This window comes from Rhinolophus ferrumequinum, chromosome 17, assembly GCF_004115265.2.
Source record: "Rhinolophus ferrumequinum isolate MPI-CBG mRhiFer1 chromosome 17, mRhiFer1_v1.p, whole genome shotgun sequence".
Lineage (NCBI taxonomy): Eukaryota > Metazoa > Chordata > Mammalia > Chiroptera > Rhinolophidae > Rhinolophus > Rhinolophus ferrumequinum.
The window spans coordinates 3,090,475-3,112,483 of NC_046300.1; the positions used below are offsets into that span (position 1 = coordinate 3,090,475).

The 22,009-nt window shown below is 40.6% G+C and overlaps 1 protein-coding gene across 8 annotated transcripts in view; it reads left to right on the forward strand.

Moving 5' to 3' along the window:
* CNTN4 (contactin 4) overlaps window positions 1–22,009 on the forward strand; it is a 795,376-nt gene that overhangs the window by 335,965 nt on the left and 437,402 nt on the right. The window contains exon 1 of one of the 8 annotated variants that reach the window (XM_033132997.1): window positions 18,851–18,961. The exons of the other annotated variants lie outside the window; for them this stretch is intronic. The gene's annotated coding sequence lies outside the window, so the exon portion shown is untranslated. Of the gene's footprint in view, window positions 1–18,850; window positions 18,962–22,009 lie in introns of those variants that run through there. 8 annotated transcript variants of the gene reach the window in all.

A 22,009-nucleotide genomic window follows, 5' to 3' on the forward strand; every position in this document is an offset into this window, starting at 1 on the left:
TCCACACTGCCTTCCATAGCAGCTGCACCAATCTGCATTCCTACCAACAGTGTACGAGGGTTTCTTTTTCTCCACAGCCTCTCCAACACTTGTTATTACTTGTCTTGTTGATAATAACCATTCTAACATGTGTGAGCTGGTACCTTATTGTGGTTTTGATTTTGCATTTTCCTAATAGCTAGTGAAGTTGAGCATTTGTTTTCATTTATTTGTTGGCCTTTTATTATGTCTTCTTGGAAGAAGTGTTTATTCAGGTCCTCTGCCCATTTTTTAATTGGATTGTTTTTTAGTTGTTGAATTCTATGAATTCTTTATATATTTTGGATATCAACCCTTTATTAGAGGCATTGTTTAAATATCTTCTCCCATTCAGTTGGTTGCCTCTTTGTTTAGTTGATGGTTTCTTTTGCTGTAAGGAAGCTTTTTAGTTTGATGTGATCCCATTCATTTATTTGTGCTTTTAATTCCCTTGGCTTTGAGATCAAATTCGTAAAATCCTCTCTGAACCCAAGGTCCATAAATTTAGTACAGATGTTTTCTTCTATGCAATTTATTGTTGCAGGTCTTATGTTTAGGTCTTTGGTCCATTATGAGATAATTTTGGTACATGGTGACAGATAGCAATCCAGTTTCATTCTTTTGCACGTGACTTTCCAATTTTCCCAGCACCATTTATTGAAGAGGCTGTCTTTTATCCATTGTATAAATAAACTTAACAAAGGATGTGAAGGACCTATACACTGAAAACTATAAGTCATTATTATAAGAAATTGAAGAAGACACAAAAAAGTGGAAAGATATTCCATGTTCATGGATTGGAAGAATCAACATAGTTAAATGGCCATGGTATTGACAGAAACACAGACACACAGACCAATGGAACAAAATTGAGAACCCAGAAATAAGTCCACATATATATGGTCAGATAATTTTCGACAAAATAGCCAGAAACATACAATGGAAAGTTACATCTTTGTCAAGCGACTTAACCTTCTCTTCCCTCCTTTCCTACCATCCAGCCAACCTACCAACCATCCATCCTTCCATCCATCTACTGTACAAAAATTATCCATTGACAGGATTTAGAGATGAAAATACATACTCCTTATCTTTCAGAAGCTCACAGTCACATTTACTGTCCAGAATAATATCAGCAATTTCAGCTATTCTTTACCACAGATGATTTCCTTCAGACTAAAATAAAATGTGTGTGTGCATGTGTGTGTGTGTGTGTGTGTGTGTGTGTGTGCGTGTATGTGTGTGTGTGTGTATGTATTTACAATGCCAATACATACAAACACTTAAAATATTTGTTAGTATCTGGTGAAAGTTTTCTCTTTTTCCATACAATAGATTCTGTGACTTCAAGAAAGTTTAAAGGCCTTTGGCTAGATGTTACATTGATATTGCTCTCTCATCCTACATCTTTGTAATTTTAGGAATATATGAGAAACTGTCTTTTATACTCTCATTTCAGTTTTTAATCTACTGTGGGATTTGACCCATACAAAATGTTGGAAAGAAACAGTATCAGCTTTTGACAGTAAATGAACTTTTGCAAAAACAAATGGTATGTACCAGTAGATTATATTTGTTCACTAAATAAATTTATAAATTATGACTCAGTGAATTTTAAGATTGCACATTAAGAGTACGCTTAACAAACCTGTAGGTCACCACAGATTAAAAGACACTTCTCCTTTCACCCTTTGTCCTCCTTTGTACCTGTCCAATTGACAACCCCAAAGCAATGGAGCCATCTGTACGTATCCCCAATACAGATTCACTTCCTTGCACATTAGCTAAAATGCACGGTTTGCAATCACCCTTCAGCTTGGTAATTACCTAAGATATTTAGATGCTAAAGCTTAACAATTAACATTCTAAGTTCATATTTGGTAGGACAATGTATAGAACATCTGAACTTTCAGAATTTGTATAGCAGCATTCAACGGGACACCGTCATTTCTATGCATTAGTGCATTACCATTCCCTTCAATTGAAATGAAGGCTTACTGTTGAGAAAAGCAACCAAATAATGTTATTTAAATTGAATGTAGGCTCCATTTTTAATAATAGATAGTCTGGAATCCTAGATAAAAAGGAATAATGAATAATACAATAGAATCCAAATCATTCATCTTTCCTTAGCTCTACAGACATGCTGCTGGTTTCTATCAGATCTTTTCATGGCATTAAGCCTTGCTTTGTGTTTGCAATTTTTTTTTCCTGTGAGTTTTTATGTTGAAATATTTTCCACATTTGCATGTATTGACTCAATTTTTTGCATGTGTGAAATATTGAAATAGCTCAGTTTAATGGATCATTTGGGAACTTTTGCCAATTTTGAGAGGCTGAGAAACTTGTTGAAAATTATTTTTGCCCTCTCAACAAAAGACATTAGATGTTTAAGCCTTCTAGAATAATTATATTGAATCTAATGAAAGTCATCACAGTGATAAAGGCTATGCTCAAGCCACACCAAGATCTGAGTAACAAATGAAAGAGTGACTTTGCTTCATTCATCCAGTTTTCCCTCCTGGAATGAAATTGACAGTGGGGGGAAGGGCACTATAGAAGGAACCCCACACTCCTCCACCCACTGTTCACCTTCCCATCTTATGCTAGACCTCATCTTCCCTGCTGGATGAAACCCCCCATTTCTTGCAGCTGAATTGAAGAGAAACAGAAGTTATTGCTTAGTTTCCAAAGTTCCGTGTCATAAGTAGCTGAGGGAGTTGGAAGAGTAACTTTCTGTGTCCAGAGTAGGACGTGCATGGGCTAATGTTAGAATCTCCACACTCCCAAGCAATGCTAGTTTTATCAATCACTCTTGAATGCCTTTTCTACATGTTGTGAAGTTTTAAAGCTGTTTTAGACAAGGGGATAATGTCTGTGCCTAGAATAAGCCATATATTCAGTTATTTAGGAAAATGATGGAATTTATTTTAATTTGTTTTAATTTCCTCCTCTCCCTGTTTTTTTCCTTCGCAGCCTTCCACATTTGTTTTCTTCGTATTCTCTAAGGAATAAGGAATACTCTAAGAAATACTGATTTCAGCCATTTTGCCTATTTAACCTTTATTGTAGAAAAAACATGTATGTGTGAATCTGTGTGTGTGTGTGTGTGTGTGTGTGTGTGTGTGTGTGAAATGTACTGCTCTGCTATGTTACGTGCGTCTATAAACACCAATAGGCAAATGGTAAATAGCAGAATGTGGAAGTCATACATGATCAATGATACTTTCCAAGGCAAACGTTGCTGAAATAGCAGGATTAGAATTATTATCTTCTCCAGGAAAAGAAAAAGCCCTCAGCTAACAGCTGCATGGACAAAAGTGCTCCCAGCTCTATTTTCAGAAAAGAAAAGCCTAAGCATCTGCACTAGGGACTTTTTCCTAGAAAGGCACACTTCCTTCTGAGGAGGGTTTTCTGCTTGGGGCAAGCTGTGCTTTCTCTTGAGCCCCCTTCGCAGAAGCCCTACTGACCCAAAGCCTACAGCCTCTGCTCCTCTCAGTGTTAGAAACCCCCTTGCCCACTCTCATGTTTGTGTATGTTTTTAGTTACCACCTAGACCGTCTCCAGCCATGCTCAGCTGCCCACTCTCATGTTTGTGTATGTTTTTAGTTACCACCTAGACCGTCTCCAGCCATGCTCAGCTGCCTTGTCTCGGTTATCCAAGATGACTTCTAGAGAGGCACCAATAATTGTTTTTGTTAATGTTCTGATACTAAAGTTGCAGGTGATTTCAATGGTCTACCCCATTTTTTTCAACATAAGCCAAATTTTTAGTACATAATTTTACAAAAACGAAGGTTTAGTGGTGATGAACTCATTTGCTTGACTGGGAAGCTCTCCAATTACGAATGATAAGCTTGCTGGGTAGAGTATCCTTTGTTGGAAGATTTTTCTTTCAATACTTTACATTATGCCACTCCCTTCTGTTCTGTAAGCTTTCTGCTGAGATATCTGATTAATCTTATGGGGGTTCCCTTGCACGTAATAAGTTGTTTTCCTTTTCCTTCTTTTAAGATTCTTTCCTTTAGCTTTAACTTTTGACATTTTAATTACTATGTGTTTTGGTGTGTGTCTCTTTGGATTCATCTTGTTTGGAACAATCTGGGCTTCCTTGATCTGGAGGTCTGTTTCCTTAACCAGGTTAGGGAAGTTTTTAGCCATTATTTCTTCAAATACGGTTTCTGACCCCTCCTCTTTCTTTTCTCCTCTGGGACCCTTATAACGGGAATGTTTTTCCACTCAGTGTTGTCTCATAGGACCCTTAAGCTATCTCCAGTCTTTAAAACAATTTTTTTTTTCTTCTCTGTATGGGTGAGTTCCATTACCCTTCCTTTCAGCTCCCTGATCCTTTTCTTCTGCTTCATCTATTCTGCTGTTGAAACCTTCTAGTCTATGTTTCAGCTTAATTATTGTATTCTTCAGCTCTCTGAATTCTGTTTGGTATTTACTATGTTCTATCTCTTTGCTGAAGTTCTCACAGTGGTCATCCATTTCTGCCTAGTTTGGTGATTATTTTTATAATCATTACTTTGAAGTCTTCATTGGGTAAATTATTTATCTCTGTTTCATTTAGGTTTTGTTTCTGAGGTTGTATCTTGTTTTTCTTTTTCATTTGGAACATATTCCTCTATTTCCTTATTATGTTTGTTTATATGTTTTAGACAAACAGTTCTCTCTCTCTCTCCCTCTCCCTGTCCCTCCCGACCTTCCTCCCTCCTTCCTTCCTTCTTTCCCTCTCTAAGGAGTTGTTCTGTGTCAATGAAGCCTTTACCCTTTGTTGTGGAGTAGCAGTTCAGTTAGTCCTCAGGTTCTTTCTTGAGGGATTGTTCTATATGTAGCTGTAGATTTGTTGTGTCTGTGGGAGGGGGTGTGTTCAGAATCTTCCTATGCCACCATCTTGAACTATCTCTTTATAACAGTTATTTTAAAACTTCACATTATTTAGCTTGAACTATCTTATCCAATCTGTCATTCCATGTTTGTTCAAAATCCTTCTAAGTGTAGTTTTAGTATTTATGTCCTCTGATATTCAGTATGATCGAAATGCCTAAAAGACATCTGTATTCCCATAATCCAAATCCTTTTGCTAACATTGGAAATTGACTGTCTTGAAGTATGAGGAGGTGTTTTTTTGTTTGTTTGTTTCTTTTTAAATGATAGAACAAGCTGCCTGTTAGGGTTTTATTACACGCTAGTATCCTTTCTGTGAATCATTCACAAGTTTTTATTTTGTTCCATAAAACTCAAGTGTGAACTTCTCAGACAAAGACTTTGTTTAAGTCTTCCATACCTTGTTGCCTTGTTGAATCAGAAACTATGGCAGTTTGGGCTCTATCTTTTATTATTATTATTATTGTTTGAAAGTAATCTCTAGGCACTCCTCTAAGTTTATTCAACAATAACCGAATTAAAAGGTCCTTTTATGCAGGACATGTATCCTTCCAGTTTCCTAGCACAGTGCCTTCCATATAATAAGTGCTTAATAAATACTGTTTGACTCTGACACAAGAGGAGTCTTATATGCTTTGCAGATATTTTGCACACTTTGTTATTATAGAACCTTTCTGATAGCATTTGAGAGCCTTTTCTCTAAACATGTCCCAAATGTCAGAGATTGTAGTTTGAGATCGTGGGTCAGGCTGCTTGGCTTAGACCCAGAGGCTTATCCTTGATCTGCAGAAGCAACCTGAAGACCGTGGAACTCTGATGTCATGCCCACTTGAGAATGAGAGGTCTTCTTCAGGGCTCCAGGTTGGCAGAGTGAGTAGATTCTGTTTGCAGGAATATTCTTCTACAGCACCCAGAGCTGGGATCAGCCATTCCTTTCCATTCTGCTTTCCCATATTTATTTCACATATGTGTAGGTGACCTTGTTCTTAAGAGATTTTTTTTTCTCTTTGGTGAAATAATTAAAACGTCTTAGTCATTGGCTCATTGTTAAATTTTCTCCTTAATTTTCTATTTAGCTCCTTTTTATAAAATGCTAGGTCCTTCTAGTTAAGAAACTGCAATAAATGAAGGAGGGGATGAAGAAGGTAAACTTGTATTAGCTGACTTCCTTGATAATACTGAGAAAGAACCATGTGCCAGTAGCCTAATTAACAAATCTAAAGTGTGGCAGTAGTTTATGGTTCAAACAGTATTTTCCATAGTCTTTTCAAGCTATCAGGTTTTATAGGAAGATGGCGAAAAAATTGATGGTTATAGTTCCACAGATTTAATTCAGTGAACATAAAAAAAAAAAAATGATTACCCTGAGGGCATTAAGAACTGTTTTTACTGATTGAATATTTTACTTGCATAAATGGTAGTTCTTATAAACAGCTGTACATTTTACTGTTAGTATTTTAAAGTTCTTAAGATGTAGGCGTACGTGTTTCATTTTAATTGTGAATTGCCATCCCCCACCCCGAATAACAAAAAGGTAATATACAGTGTCTTACTTTCTATTGGTACCAAAGTGATAAAATTGCCATCTACTCAACTTCCAAGAGAACTCATTTTTTGTTCTCTTCCCCCCTTCTATTTCTTAATGAATATCAGCTCTAAAATAATTGAATCATTGGGGTACTCTAATATCCTTGCAGAATCTAAACTAGACTATTCCCAAATGTGGGGAAAGTTTACAGAAAATGCCATTCCTCAGGACATAAGGTGATGAGATAAATTTTTAACTCAAAACATCAAAGCAGGAGGCTATCTGAGAGGCATTGGAGCTTTTCTGTAGCCTCCCTTGTTTTACAAATTGAGTCTCTAGCCCCCCTCATTTACCCAAAGCACACGCAGATCTAGTCAATGCTTTCTCCTTAACAAAATTTCATCTTCAGAATACTCGTTTAGTGGCTTTTAGCTGCTGCAATTTTATTGTTGGTTTCAGTATTTAGTGTTGGGTAGTGATTATGGAATGAACTGCCAGTAGCCAAGCAACATCCATTCTTTTTTTGTTCCTTAATAACAGGACATTAATATTATTTGGGGTATCAATGTGCCCAGATAAAATACTGTAATTTCTAGCACATTTGCAACAAACATGGCCATGTAACTAAGTTTTGTTCAATGCGGTAAAAGCAGAACTATTTGGGGGGACTTCTGAGAAGTTTTTTCAAAGGGAGATAATTCAGCTGGGAATTGTGCTTTCTTGTCCTCCACTCCACTTTCTTCTTTGTGCTGCCTGGAATGCAGACTTGATGGCTGGAGCTCTAGTAGCAACCTTGCACCAAGTGGCAATCTTGACTATGAATGTAACATGGCAGAATAGAGAGAATGACAGAAGAAGCGCAGGCCCTTAAATTGGAGACTATGGAACTGCTCTACCAGCTTTGGATGATGTAGGAGATTTTTCCCAGTGAGTGAGAAATGAACTCTTTCATTTGAGCTATTATTTTGATTTTTCTCTCACAAGTGGTTAAACCAATTTGGATAGAATGAAGTTTCAAATGAATGATGTTAAGAGAAGTTGAATTCTAGTAGATTAGGGAGGCAGTGTGATAAATACACATAATCCCAGTAACTCCCTAAGAAATTCATAATACTGGAAGAGTTGCTTGATTTCTCTGTGTCTCACTTTTCTCTTTGAAAAATAGAGGCACTGATAATAGCCTTTACTGTTTCTTCATATTGAGATAATGTATAAGTTCTTGGAAAAGTGTACAGATAATGTATAAGTTCTTGGAAAAATCTACAGTACTAATGGAAATATGTTTTCCATTAATAATGTTACCTTGATCTATAAAGCAAGGCTTCTTAACTGAAAGTCAGTGAATTCCTGGATTTTTTTATTAAAAATTGTAATTGTGGATACAGCTTTTTTCCTTGGGAGTTATTCCTTTAAATCCTTAACAGAATCTAGATATCAGAGACAGTGTCCAGAATGGGAAGACAATATTTTTCCAGAGAAGGGCATCTTCTGTTGCAGAACAGCTAACGTACGAGAAGATGATTTGTATTTTTACTTTCACATTATATTCAACATTTAAAGCCATCTTGAATGTCGAAAATTGACAGGTCTTATAAGTTCCCATTTCAAATACCACTTCCTCCTCAGAGCGTTTTTTAAAGTGCCAAGTAGGAAATAATCATTCCCTTTTCTAAATTCCCACAGGACTTTAATAACTATTATAATATATATCTATATGTTTTATGCTTCTGTAAGGGACTATAGCTTCCAAGAAAGCAAGCATCAAGTCGAAACCCAGGTTAAATCCAGCCACTTACACATAGGGCTTATTCAGTATATTCTTATTGGGTAAATACCATTTTCAAAACATTTGCTTATTTCATTGGTGTATACAATACATTTTTATATAGCTGTGGTGTAAAAATAGCAAACTTTAGTCTTAATAGAATTTAAAAGGAAAGGCTTCTAAGTGGGTGCAGTGTTCAGCTGTTGGGACATGGCACAGAGAGGGCAGCAGGTGGTGATCCACAGGGCATGGCTGCAGTGCAGACTTTGTCACTTGTCTTCTGTCCCTAACCATCCAGATGGCAGTAGGAGTTAGATCGGTGTGTAGTCGCTCACAGCAGTTAGACTTAAAAAGATATAAGTGATTTCTACTACGAAATATCAGTTGTTGCCACACTATACTTTCTGTATAGTAATTAGAAAACAAAGGAAAGCTAATTAAGTGTTACCTTTAGATACAAACTCAACTTTTTCAGGTCACCCAATAATATATTGGCATTAAAAAGATTCTGCCAGTAAGAAAGCCATTTATTCTCAATGATACCTGATAGGCATATAGGCTATTTCACTCTAATTATATTAGTTTGGTGCAAAAGTAATTGCTGTTTAAAAGGTTAAAAATAATTGCAAAAACAACAATTACTTTTGCACCAACCTAATACTTGACTGCTTTTAATAAGCTCATTTTATTTCTACTGAGGTACTGTACAGTCTTATGTAGTCCATTAAAATCCTGTTTTGGGATTTTGGGAGGCTTAAGAACAATACCATACTTTCCCTACAAAGTTCAGCATCAATTGAGGGGCATTCTTAGCAGTCAGACTAATAGAAATGAAAACATAACCCTTATGACTGATAAAGTGAATAAAATGGCATAGACTTATTGACAGGCAGAGTGCTAGTAATTCACCCCTGAATTGAACAGATTTACCCACACAGATACTTGTGCACCTGGACAAGTCTGTATCTCCCAGACCCCTTTCTAAAGGGACAGGCTCTGTGTTCCCTGTCAGAGAGCAGAACAGAAGGCATCCTGTCTGCAGGTGGAGATTTCTGAAGCAAGATGAGCAGAAGTAACTGAGATGCTTATGTTCCTTTCCTTCTTGGGGAAAGTCCAAGAGTGATACTCTCCCATTGTCCCTTCAAGTGGGAACATGTGGTATTTCACTGTGTTCATCTAATACTGTTTCATGTCATCATTTTCTTCTCACCAATAATCCAAAAATGTTCATAGACACTCAGCCCTATTGCATCGCATAGAAAATCCTTAACTTGACACCTAAGGTCCCTGTGAACTGGCCCGAGAGTATCTAAAATCGATACCCCATAACATGCATTTCCATAGCATTTCCATCTTCAATTGACTTAGCTCATTAGCTTGTCTTTGGAAAACCCAGAATTCAGTAAGTACATTTTGATACCTGCTTTTAGTGATTCTCCCATCGACCCTTTGTTCTTGAGCGTACACACAGAATCCTAGTCCTTTTTCGAGAGGAGTGATTTGGGAGATGGAGTGGGTTTATGCACGTAGGTCCCAGGTAAAGTTAGGCCAGCACGATAGCATATGCATTTTTTTTACATGCTTTCTATTAATGTTGCTTATTAGTCGCTGCTTTAATATTTTCCTGATATTGCCTACCCTATTGAATACTGAAGAGCCAAAATCTGTTATTCTCTATTTTATGACTCTTTATTTCTTCCAGAGTATTTAACCCAATCTATACTGTGTTTCCCAAAAATAAGACCTAGCCGGACCATCAGATCGAATGCATCTTTTGGAGCAAAAATTATATATATTATAATTATATACATTGTAATTATATATACATATTATATATAGACCCAGAATTATATATATTATATTTATCATATATATCATATATATTATATTATATTATATTACCTAGTTTTATAGTATAGCAAAATAAGACCGGGTCTTATATTAATTTTTGCTCCAAAAGACAAAAAGCATTAGAGCTGATGGTCCAGCAAGGTCTTATTTTCGGGGCAGCACGGTAGTTAATGAATTGCTTACTGATTATTTATTTGTTGTCTTTCTCTTGCCCTAGGATATAAATGCCATAATTGTTTCCATTCATTGTCTGGCTCATCAGCACCAGAATAGTGATTGGCAGGCAATAGATAATAAATATAAGATTATATCCTGACTTATTTTTACCTTAATGTTTGAAAACAGTATCGTTCCATTTTGTTCTTGCCCCTTCCTTCTGATGAGAAGTCTACTTTCAGTCTAATTGTTATTTATTTGTAGGTAACTGAGCCTTCTCTACATTCTTGTGTGTTTCTTTTTTCTTTGATCGAATCTGAAACATTCTAGTCCATTTCTATTTAAATATTGTTGTCTGCTGCATTTCCTGTTTCAGAATTCCCTTCTCATTCAGATCTTTTCCGTATTTTTTTATTACTTTATTTCAGTCTTTGTATTCTCTGTTATTTCCTCAGATTTGACACTTAATTCATGAACCTACTTCTGCAACCTAATTTAATGGTCTATCTTTTAGGATTTGCTTCGTTTTATCTAATGAAGGATAATTTACATTCACTGAAATGTGTTGGTGATGAGTTGATGATTCTTTGCTTTGCTTGTACATAGAATGGCGTCATGTAGCATCATGCCTGTCGACGTAGAAGAGTCTCGTCACTGCGGAAAATTCCCCCAGGTCCCACTTTTCCAAATCCAGTTTTCTTCCTTCAAAATGTGTAGATTTTTTAATTGTAAAAGTTTGAGTTATTATTTCTATAATAATCTTAAGTACCTAGTTTATCATGTCTTGCAGATGCTTCTGTTATTTTTAGTTCTTTGTATGCCAGCTCTCAGTTGCAGCTTCTGTTTTGTCCCTCCTGTTGGTTTTCCTCGGGTGGTGTATCCTTCACAGGTTTTGTGTTAACTACAGGAGACAACCCCCCTCCCCCAGTCCTCACGATGGTCCGCATAGCCCTATATAGAAAGACGGAATTCATTTCTGCTGGGTTCCAAATGGATTCATCGGCTTTTGCCTTGTGTTTGTTTTACCATTTCACCTGGAGACTACGGGACGACCCAAGGCAATATGAATATGGATTACCTCTGTGCAGACTGAAGTTAAACTTAACTTTGTGTTCTCACCTTTGTATTAGTTGCCTATTGTTGCTGTAACAAATCACCACAAATTTAGTGGCGTAAAAGAATATAAAGTTATCGTCTCACCGTTCTGAAGAGTGGAAGTCTGAAATGAGTCTGCCGGCTGCGTTCCTTCTGCCGACTAGTGGGGATTGTTTCCTACCTTTCCCAGGTCTGGAGACCCCTGTCACCCCCAGTGTGCCCTCCGTCGTCCACATTACAAGGCAGTGGCGGAGCGTCTTCCGCTCGCTCTCCACTTTTGCTGTCCCGTTGCCTCTGTGCCTGTGTTGTTGATCCTCCTGTGTCCATCTTATAGGGACTCGTAATGGCACTGGGCCCGCCTATATAATCCAGAATTATCTCCCCCTATTAAGCTCTTTAAATTTGTTACATCCAGAAAGTACTTTTCACCATGTTAAATGACAGTCACTGCTTCTGGGGATCAGGGCTTGGATATTTGGGGGTGGCGGGGGCATTAGGTAGCATGTGCCCCGCTGTGACGTTTCGAGATAACACACTTCTTTACCATGTGCATGTACTGGGGGTGGAGTTTTCCTACTTCCCATCTCTCACATGGTGCAGAACTTCCAGTGGCCCTGTTTGGGGCAGAGGTCTTAAAGTTTCAGTTCCACACCTCACCTGTCCCCGCGAGGGGTTCACGTTCATTCCCAGAACCCACAGATGCTTTCTCACATGATTCCGGGATGTGCTTTCACATGAATGACACCTAGTGGCGTGCAGCTGACGTCCCAGCCAGCTCTATGGCTCATTACTGGGCCCTCGACCACCAGCTTCATCTCTTCCTCTAGCTGGGTTCCCCCCCCCCCCCGACCCCACACCGAGATCAGGTAATACATGTGTTTGCTAGAAGTTCACCTTCGTTTTCCAGATGAAAATGAGGATGCTTAACTGATAAATGACCAAGTCAGGAGAGAACCTTGTGTTCTGACTCTGACATGACAGCTCTTTCATAAATCTTAATAACCGTGCTTTTATTATTATTCCTCCTGTCATTGTTAATACTCATTACTGAATTGTCAAATTATACAAGAACCTGATGAAAACCATACTGTCGCCTAGCTTTGTATCTGCAGCATGTGCACAAAAACCCTTCATACATTCTTTAAACATGTATTGAGCTGCCACACTGAGCGAGATGGTAAGTAAGGGACATTGAATGAGACATGTTATCTGCCGTAAGGAAGCCATAGTTGAGAAAAGGGAACGCTTGCATGAATAGATGATTACAGTGCAGTGTGCCCAAGTATCCTGTGAACCCAAAGACAACACGCGAAGTTCTCCCTGGGGGCTGGGAGTGATGGGGTGGGGGGAAAGAGTGGGTTCAGAAATGCTGCATCTTCAAATAGTCATCATTGGATTGATGGATGGGTAAGAAAGAGACAGGGATAAATAGATGGATCGTCACATGACACATGGTTACTATCATTATCATCGTTCTGTAGAAAGTCAGGCAGAGAGAAGTAAAGTAACTTGTTCAAGCACACAGTAAGTGGGGCATCCAGGACACGAGGCTGTTTGATTCCAGAAAGTTCACTTGTGATCTCTGACAGTTTGACCTACTTCTAAAAGGTCTGTCAGAGTTCACAAGTAAACATTGGAAGTACTTTGCGATGAAGGTGGTCGGGATGGGGAAGCACACAGGCAAAGGAGAAAATATATTTGCATGGAAGGAAAAAATAACAGGGAATTTTCAAGGAAAGAAGAGGGAAATTTCTGTTGACGAATGGGCTATAAAGCCCCAATCAGGGGGCCCGGGAGGTCCTGGGAGAGGGGCGTTGGCATGAATCGGTAGTGTCTGGGTTTACCCGGTGGTTGATTGAGGCCCCCTGAAGGCTTTTAAACAAGAGGATCATGTGCTCAGATTTCTGTTTTGGAAAGTGCACTCCCACTCCAGGGTGGAGAATGGATTTCAACCAGCGCTTTTCATTTTTTATTCATTTCCAGTTGAAAAATGCTGCAACGAAATAGCATGGTTTAGAAATCAATAAATGGCACAATTTAAAATGTCTGGAAGGAACTTATTGGCTTCTCCGTGGAGAGCACGTTCTGAAGAGGCTGACACTCACCCTCCGCTGATAAGTGTGGTATTTTTAGCATTAGTGGATACGGAGAGGAAGGTCTCATTATTCAACTTCAGACATTACCAGGAAGAGTGATGTCCAGACTCATCCTCATGCTTTCCGTCTTTCTCTCAAAGGAAAAGTGGTTAATTTCATGTTTTTTCCTCCCATCTTCATGGGTTCTAGAAGTGATGATACATTTTCATGAATTGCATGATGAGTTGTCACTGGCCTCTGCATCTGACAAATTGCACAAGCTCAGTGTTTCCTAAGTGGCATCATCACCACCGTGACTTTGATGGTGTGTGAGACGCTTGAGTGAGTGGGTCGAGATCCTTTAAGCAAAGAAATTGGCAGATTATTGAGGTTTCCGAATCCAGGTGTTTTGTAACTATCATTCTAAAAATTGATTCAGTGGAGGTTTATTGATGTATGCTACAATGACCGGGTGAAAGGTTATTAGAAAAAAGGATATGATTATGGTCTCAAAGTATCCCCAGAGGTTTCTTACTAGTTACAAAAGTGAAATGAGACTTTTGCATTTATAAAAGAGAAGTCCGGTGATGAAGTGTAATTGCGCCGCTGCCCGGACAAACTGGCAGTGCCTACCTCCTAAGGTAATGCACTGGAATCCAGGGTTACCTGTGCACAGACGACATACTAGGTGAGAGTTTTGTGTCAGTGTTAAAGCTCCTGGATGGGTTAATTACATTGTGATTATGTAGGTGAAAGTCATTGTTCTTTGGAAAAGCATTATTTGGTGAATCAGAACATTGTATACTTTAAATATTTTACAGTTTTATTTCTCAAACCTCAGTAAAACTGGAAAAATAACACTTTTTGGTGAATTCTTAGGAGAATTATTTAAAGATCAAGTGTCATGATGTCCACTCCTTATTCTCAAATGATTTGGGGAGGGGAGGTTGTTTACAGCAAGAGAGAGGAAGGAGGGAAGGAGAGGGGAGAAGGAATAAAAACACAAAGCAAACCTCAAAATCTTTCCATTAGTTGTAGGCCAGAAAACATATGGGTACTCGTTGTGCCGTTCTTTCACCTTTTCTGTAAGTTTGAATATTTTCCAAATGAAATTTGGGAATCGGGGATGACCAAGTGGAAATTGGGTGCTCTCTAAGTTATTACATGTATATTTAAGATCAACCCTGACCAACACTTTTAAGGTTTAATACGTTTGCTTTGTTTTATACCAGCCTATTTTAAAATTACAGAGTTAGAGCCACTGGTTTATTGCAGTCAAATACTCTTGGGTCCATTTTTGGTTGTAAACATGATTGGAAAGAAAAAAATTGTCAACAAAGAAAAATAACTGTTCTGCATAGTTAAGGTCAAGAAATAAAGCTGCCATTTACCAGCTTGGAGCCCTTAGGCCGCTTACTCAATGTCTCTGGTTCTCAGTGTCTTCATCTGTGACATGGGAAGAGTAATGACACCTCCGTCAGAGGGTCCTGGTGAAGATTAAAATAGATAATCTGTGTAAAGTGAGTCGCAATCTCTGAACATAGTAAGCACTTGATATAATGAAAGCCTGTGGCAGAAAAGAATTTGTCTCTGGGCAAAAGTCATCCCTCTGCATTGTGCGCTGTTCAGAATAAATCGGTAATGTCACCCCCTCCCCAAAAAAACATTACAAACTCTAAAAATTGCAAAGACCCAAATATATCACTTAGCATAAAGGCGGACATACGTATACTTTAAAGTTATATATTATTACATAATCCACGTATGGATCATGTGGCTACATCATGTAGTTTACATACATTTCAGATTCCAGCCCCCCCAGACACACTCCCCACCCCCCCACACACACTCCCCACCCCCCCACACACACTCCCCACCCCCCCACACACATGCACAAATCAGCATGCATGTGTGTGCACAATTAATAGTCACTTTTTGCTGATGGTGACTCCAAATTTCTGAGATGCTTGTGGTAAATATTGAGACATTGCATTGTATCCAGCTTATAGGTCAATTTGGTGTCATTGAGCCATAATTTTCAAAATGGGCTATTGTCTTTTCACACTGTTTTAATTTTGTGGTCTCAGTCGGTCATTGTTACAAGAATCTGATTTCTTCCTAGAAAATGGATATGGCCACACACTTTCTCTTGTGGACCCCTGCTTTTGGCTTGCTTCTTTATTATTTTATCACTGACTCCATCCCTTTTGGTTGGAAAAGAAAGTCCAGTCAGGCTGCTTCAATTGTCATTCCAGTGGGTGCCCTAGGCAGAGATTTCTGAGCCATCCATCCTTTTGAAATTTTGTTCTCAGCTGGAGAAATGTCACAGTTGTCTCAGCTTTTGACTCTGAGTTTTAGTGAGAAAGGCAAGAAATAGGAAATACGAACATTTTCTAGAAGAAGCAATGAGCAATTGTATGCACGTCGAGTGACTTACTGCTGAAGATTCTAAAGCATTAAAAAATATTGATTAAGCCTCAACCTGATGGAAAATTGTTGCCATAACTTTCATTTTGCGCGTAGATTTGCTGAGGCTCAGAGCTGTACTTAACTTGCTGAATCTGGTCTTATAGCCAGAAAGAATCCCTTTCCCCAGGTTCTTATTTACTTTGACAAGCGTATGGGTAAAATTGCAGACTCTTCAGAGTCCCAAAAAGAGGCAGTTTCTTGCAATTTCCATGCAAAACCTATTTTGGTTTTTGAAATGCATTCTGGGGTAAATGTATCAGGTTCTCCTGTCTTTGTGAGAACACTTTCTCTTGTTTGCAGTTCCTGATCGTTTTGGTCTGTTTCCATCTCTTTCTCTCTCCCTGCTATGGTTATTTTGACATTAATTTTGGCTTTGATCTTAAAAGAAAAAAATATATACATTCCCAGATTCAGGCCTTTATGATAAACCACTGCTTATTTTAAGTGGTTTGTCTCAGGGAAAAAAATATACGAAGAATTGATGGAAGTTAGAAATGTTTAGTTAGTAATTAGTACCTACCATGAGACACCAGTGCACGTCACATGATGTCGAAGTAACTGTCACATAACGTAATCAAAGATGAATCAAAGTAATTACTCGGCGAACAGAGGCTGAATACAGCTTTACACCAATTAAACTATTTCGATGAATCACTGAATAAACACGTTAGTATTTTACTTTGCCCTTCTTTTCACTTGCTTCGGCAATACATGGCGAATGTGACTGCGCTGCGCAATTGCTGTTTAATTAACCTGTTTTTGTCAGCATCTCACCTGAGCTGCGTGAAGTCTCAGGAAAGATTGAACCAGATGAAAATAACAGGTCTGAAATTTGTGCCGGTCCTTTTACAAGGTACACCAAATTGCCGCAACACCCAGAGAAATAAAGGAACGGATTTCCTTATAGAAAGTGGAATGAAAATACTTGGAAAATAACATGTTGAACCAACACGAAAGTTTAGTAAAACTTTTCAGAAATGTAGTTACATGGTTTCATCACTTCTCCCCGTTGTGTGTTGTCGTTATTAAGAAGTGATGATAAATCTTCTTGAGGCCTTGTACCTGCTTTGGGATAATTGAGTGTAGTGGACACGCAAAGGTCTGGTAGCGTGCATCTTTTACAAAATCCTATTTCCTTTGGGTGAGTGACTTTTCTAGTGATTGAGTAAAGCATCATGAAAAGTGTCAGCCCATCATCCTTTCATTCCCCAAGACCAGTATCAAAACCCTAAGGCCGTGTGAGTTGCCTTGACCTTGATGATACATGTTTTTCTACACACGATGACCTAACTGGCAAAGTGAGGAGAAGCCCCGTCTTTCTCCGCATTTGCACAGTGGGAGTATGAGAAGGGAATACACAACGGTCCAGTGTATAAATAAAAAGACTTTGTCCACATATGGAAGTAGTCTGGGGATTGGCGCCATGAAGACAAAACTTCTGCCGACTTTTGTCTCTTGATCCCGATGCTTTTACTCTGAGACAGACGCAGTTTCTGTAGAATTAGCTAAAACCATCTTCTGCCCAACCTGTCTCTTTCTTCCCTTCCACACATTTATAATTTACTCACTGAGCACCATGCCTCCAGTTCTTGAAAGCAGCAGCTTCTTAGCCAGTTTATCATGGCACCCCTAAAGGTGACCGAGACCCCTGCATTTTGGACACTTAGAAAATCTTCCTTTGATTTCATTCCCGGGACTCTGGTGACTGTGCTGAGGGGTAAGCGCCCTTCCCACAAAGGCCACTAGAACGATAGGAGAAGGTCATAACTGTGAGGGCCTCAGACACCTGGACGCAGGCCCTGTTGTACAGGGAAGAACAGATAGGCTCTGGCAGGTGAAGTGGCATACTGTACATTGCCTTATTGGAGTAGCAAGGTGAGGATTAGAACTCAGGTTTTCTGACCCCCTAAACCTGGGCTCCCTTTCCCACACAGGCTAATTAACTACTTGGGGGGGGGGGGCGTTGTGTGATGTAGAACTAAAAATTATGACCTGGGTGCCCAATCCCAGCCTGTTAATGAGTGACACAGGAGATGCGTCTCCTTGCTGTGGAATGGAACGTGTTTCAGCCCTAATCCAGGCTTGCTTAACTAAGGTGGACGTACGTGGACAGATGTCTGCAGGGGCTGGCAGGTAGCCTATACGACAGACGCGAGAGCAGCGCTGCTTTGGGCAAGTGCAGGACACTTGTTCTGTTTGAAAGTGTTCATATTCCAACTCTGAAACCTCTCCCTCGCCAAACGAAGCATGTCAGGGTCCCCTGCTAGCAACTCCTGAACACATCACCACGCCAACCACGGAGAGTTCTCTTAGTTATGCAATCGGAAGACACATCACCATTCCTTCTGTAGCGCTTGCTGTTTTCAGTTCCATGTCACCTCTGCGTTGAGCGCCTAGAGCTCAAGAAGAAGCATATCTTTGGGGCCTTAACATGTCCCCATGGAGACCAGCTTTAGTGCAACCAGTCTCCCCGAAGCCTAGACCTGCAAAGAATATATACATGCGTGTCTCATAAAACCCACAGGGAGAACGTGGCTGCAGCCTGTAACCTTCCTGGGAGCTGCGGGAATCCCGAACAGACAAACCCGATCCCAGGGCAAACCTACCACCTGCACCAAACACCCAGTGCAATTACACTCTCTAGCTGAGGGCTGACAGAAATCGCCCACTGGGAAGGCAGCCTTCCTCGCTACCCCTCCCTTGAAATCTATAAACAGCTGTGCACGCCCCTGTGCGTTTGAAAGGTTGAGCACATCTGATCGGGCAGCAGCTTGATTTCCTGATCAGGTTCAATGTGAGTGGAGCCAGTTCCAGGGCTGTGATGCTCCCGGGGTGCGTCTTTGATTCCTGCGCTAATTATGTCCACCCTTTGGGGGAACGCAGCCGCGAAGCTGGGTCCTCCCTGATTATCGTTGGCGGAGAGCCACGCGGCGCGCAGTTCAGCATCTCTAGTCCCAGCTGAGAATATGGTCCCATTATCTCCCAGCTGCCTAAGCGATCCACACGGGGCTGGTCGGCTGGGGTGAGCAGTGGAGTGGACGCAGGGGCTTGCTGAGCTGAAACCACTGTGTGATCTGCTGTGACACGCACAGCGAAACTGGGACACTACAGTCTGTAAGTACTGGGCCCCCTCCTCCCTCCAGCTTCCTGGGAATGTGACTTTGCAGGCTGCATTGCATTTTCTGTTCCATAGCTCTTTGTTGAATCAGGCGGCCGAGACAGAGTGTAATGTATTTAGAGCTTGCTGTTGCTGTCAGATCTCTTTTATAATTGATTCATACAAGGAAAGCAGAGACCTTTCAGAATGCTTTTATAGGAGTTAAAAATTATTGGCTTTGTTTCTCATCTGGAAGCATGGGTGCCCCGTGTGTGGCGCTCAGGATGGTCAGAGCGTGTATTTATCTTCTCTATCTCTGGCGAGCACAAGAAAGACGGAAGTAAAAGTAATGTGTATGTAAAGACCTCATCTGCGTTCACTTTTATAGAAAAGAAGCAAGTGTCAGTATTTCCAGAGTTTATTTAAGACAGTTTATCTTGCGGCTCTCTGCTGCCTCTGAGAAACCAGAAGCAGGAAAGTTCGTTGTTTTTCAGTTGCATGCCTTTTAGTAACTTTGCCAGGGTCGGGGAGAAGAACTGTTAGAAATACGTGCCAATGTAAACGGTGTACCTCCTTTTTCACTCCAAAGGATAGTGTTTAAAACTAAGAATGTCTGTTTAGCTCATTTGTGCTTTTGAGTGCACTACTGTTTATGAAGCGATCTGAGTTCTGAAAAGCGAAGCATATCACTTCAAACCCGGGTTCATTTATCTTTCATGTGTCTCCAAATGCAATCTGTCAAACTAATATTTGTTATCCCTGAGAGATGAATTGATCATAAAAACGAGATTAGAAATTAATATTGTTAATGATGTTTTCATGGTGACTTTCCAATGATCAATGGCTGAGTGAAATTAAAGATTGTTATCACTGTGTAAAGGGGTGTGGGAATTAGTGTCCAGGTTTCCCTCGGCTACATATAAATCACCCTTCTTCCTGGATTGAAAGTAGAAGAGTTGAGCTGGGGGGAGAATAGAATGGGAAGAGACGAGGCCAGAACCACTTGAACCCGTGGCCAGAGCTGAGTGAACCAAAGAGCCCGGAATCATTCCTACCTGGCAGGGGGAATCCGACTCCCTCACTGCACTCGAGAACCTGCAGCCGAGGAGGCTGTCATTTCCAGGGTGGAAAGAATTTTTCAGAATAGTCTCAAAGCTGAGAAAAACCACAGCGTGTGAAAGTGTCTCCTGGTGAGGACCAGTGTGTGCTCATTAGCTTTGCTTGAGGGGAACACAAGAGAGGGAGAGAGGGAGACTGAATACCGGGGTGTCTCCCTGCCCACAGGCATTGTCAGGGCTGGAGGTGTGGAAGGGAGATGCTAACAAACCAGGAAGGACAGATGAGAAGGGCTGTGGCCCCTCTGGGCAGCGAATGGTCCTGGGGCTGTCTTTGTGGAGAAACCTGTTGCCTGAAAGAAGGAAGTGTGCTCTAAGGGCGAAAACACTGAAATGTGAAACAAAGCCCTGTAGTGATGATGGTTAGCACACTGCTCCTTCTTCCCAAACAGGCTGAGTGACATGACTAAGGAAGCCTCAGCTGGATTTTAAATAATTGTTGGCATTTTCCTAACTAGTGCAAATATAGGGTCCTGCAAAGACGGGATCTTGTTTCTAATGATGACAACAACAGAAACAGAGGTAGTCCAGGTCCCCTGCTTTTTTCTGACAAATGTTTGTTTTGTGTCCACCTAATTTAGTAAATGCTGTTTGCTTTTGAATTCTCATTTTCTTTATCTGACTCCTGAATTCCTCTTTTTTTTTTTAATGTATCAGGAACTTTTGCTTTTTAGTATTTTCCTGAAGTAGTTGAGTTTTTATTTTTATTTTCCAAACGTTTAGAAATTTCAACTCACATATTAAACATTTTTTTGTAGCTGGTCACTGCAAAGCTCCAAGAGATATTTTCAAGATTTGTAGCATGTTCCTTTTACTTTCAAAATGTTTTCATCCTTTTCTAAAACTCCAGGACACTGTCTCCCCAGGTGTGTTTAATCTGTAGAAAGAGGGCTGGATGTTTCAGGGGGTAGTTTTAGGGTCTAGCCACTGGGCAGAGAGGAAGCCAGGTGGGTGTCACATACACCTTGTCAGAGGTGCTTTTAACGCCAGCCATGTGGTGATTTGATGGGTCTTCCAGATAAAAGTAAAGTGTGATAAAAGGAAACACAGGAAAAGTCTTAAATTTGGTCTGTGAAAAAGCGGTGTCTCTGTGGGTGTTTGCATGCAGGCACATTTACCCAGCAGCCTTGGGCATTTTCTGTGCTGTTCCAACTACCCCCTCAGCAAGCAGGAGGTGCTGGGGTTGAACAAAGCGAGAACTTCCTGCGAAGGGGACACAGCAGCCTGGGCCTGGGCCTCTGCAAATGGGAGTTCTCTGCCCCCACCTAATGTCCCCAGCAGCCCTTGTCAGCAGGCCCTCTGGGCACACAGATTGCACCCTCCCTCCTGGGCAGGTAGGGGCAGCCAATGGGAGGTGAGGACGGAAGCCCTGGGAACTGTGTCCCCAGGAAGTTCAAAGGAGAATGTGGCGGAGTGAAAAGAATGAACTAACTCAGGAACCCTGAAATGTCAGGTGCTTGTAATGTCAGGCGTGAGCCCTGACTCTGCACTGCCCGGCCTCCACCCCGTAGCTTCTGTGCAGGGGCAGGGGTTGCTCGGCTCAGCCTGTGTGCCGTTGCAGTGCAGGCTCCAACAAGCCGCTGCGCCTCTCTGGGCCTTCTTAGCCCTCTGCTAAGGGAGGGATGATTGCTGAGAGACTTTCCAGGTCAGGAAAGACTATGATCTCATGACCCCTCATTCTAACCTGTCATCCACTCCTCAAAAGCCCTTGAAATTGCTTAGGGCTGTGGAGCCGTCTCAGACAGCAGTTTCCAGGCTCTCGGCCTCACGGGGAAAGGTGCTGGCTCAGGTAGTAAATGGTCATCAGCTTTGACTGGTTGGCCGTCAGCTGTGGCTAGTTAGCCATTGGCCACTGATATAACTGCCGTGGCTGAGCTAGTAAGTGTGGTTAGCGAGCGGATTGTGGACTGCAGCTGATGTGGCTCCTGCTCCCTGTGTCTCCAACCCAGC